The sequence below is a fragment of the Dermacentor silvarum genome, chromosome 7 (genome assembly GCF_013339745.2).
Source record: "Dermacentor silvarum isolate Dsil-2018 chromosome 7, BIME_Dsil_1.4, whole genome shotgun sequence".
NCBI lineage: Eukaryota > Metazoa > Arthropoda > Arachnida > Ixodida > Ixodidae > Dermacentor > Dermacentor silvarum.
In genome coordinates, this window is record NC_051160.1 from 80,542,912 (window position 1) to 80,544,785 (window position 1,874).

Sequence of the window (1,874 nt, forward strand, 5' to 3'; positions counted from 1 at the left end):
TTCTGGGCATGCTCATAAGCAAAACAGGAAACAACCACACGACTATAGCTAAACTAGACGTGCACGCAAACCAAGTGGTAAGCATCGTTAGAAGAATCTCGGCCAGAGGCAGAGGGCTAAAGGAGAAGAACAAGTTAAGCCTGGTCCAGGCCTTCATCTTGAGTCGGATCTGCTACTCAACCCCATTTCTTAACATCAAAAAAGCAGAAAGAAACAAGTTAGACGTAATAATAAGGAAATGCACGAAACGTGCACCGGGACTACCAATCTCGACCTCAACTGAGGCACTAGAGGGAATGGGGGTGCATAACACATGGCAGGAGTTAGCGGAAGCGACGAGAACGGCACAACTCGAACGCCTGAGTCTAAGCGAGACAGGACAGCAGATACTAAACTGGGTAGGACTACAAGCGAACAGAGGAACTAAATATCAGACGTTCCACATTGAGTCCAAAATTAGGAAAGCGCTCACGGTCGCACCGATACCTAAGAACATGCACCCACAACACGATCAGGAAAGACGCCAGCACAGAGCCAAACACTTGACAACAAAGCTAAGCAGAATGCCACCCGAGATGGTTGCCTTCACAGACGCCGCCCTTGGCGGAGACGGAAGCTCCGTCTCAGTGGTAGTCGACGGGTCCGGAGTAGAACAGGGCGCGATATATACAAGCGGAGTAGACGCCACGGCAGCGGAGGAAGCAGCGATCGCTCTGGCGTGCGTTAGCACGGACGCGAGGGTGATCGTTAGCGACAGTAAATCGGCAGTAAGAAATTTCTGCAGAGGCAAAATATCAGACTACGCGTACAGCATAATATCGAAAGGTCACATAGATAGAGGGATCACCATAACCTGGGCCCCCGCTCACTGCAACATAACAGGAAACGAAGCCGCCAACGCCCTCGCCCGAGCGCTCATTATCCGGGGGGGACGGCGGCCTCAACCTAACTTTAAGGTCGAGGTGCTCGTGACCTACCACGAGATCACAGAGCATTACAGATTAGGACGCCGGAAATATCCACTCCCGGATAGGTCCCTCACGTCCGCAGAGGCGGTCACCTGGCGCCGCCTGCAAGCCAAGAACCACATGTCTCCCAGATGGAGATACCTCACGCAAACGGGAAATCCGGAGGACCAATTCTGCAGATTCTGCGATAAGATAGGAACTTTAAGGCATATCCTATGGGAGTGCAGCTACTCCCCGGGATATAATTTATTCACGGATGAACAAGCATGGGAGACCGCGCTTCATAGCGAAGACCCGGCGGCACAGGCCAACATTGTCCGTCTGGCAGCTGAAGCGGCAAGCCGCTTCGTCTACTAACCCCTGCCCCTTGGGGTGACATCGGGCTCCCTGGACGCCTACGAGCGGTACCGGAGCTCCGGTGTCACCCCTTACGAACAATAAAAGTTTACTCACTCACTCACTAAATATGGTCGCAAGCAGGGCGCATCACTTTCTGGAACACTGCCACGTTCGTTCTTCTAAATTAGAGCAGTTTATTTTCCCGCTTCACAACAGCTTCGCTTCGCAGACATTCCAACATGTGCGCTAGATCTGCATAACTTCAATTTAACCTCTCAGAAACATCTTCGGTCCATCTATCGTTTTGCAAGGGCAGGATGATGACAGTCCTGTGAAAGTTGCTTAGAGGTCACCCACGACTACAAAGCAATACGCCATACAAAAACTACTTCAACAGCTTTTGAGAACACATTACGTCGACGATAAAACGCAAACATACGGTGGACGGTCTAGAAAAATGACCACATAAAGCTGTCTTCAGCACTTCCTTGCGGTTACTGAGCTCTGCGCGAAGACGTTGTGGTGATATATCGTGCATCTACAGACGTTCTTGTTAATTTTACTTCT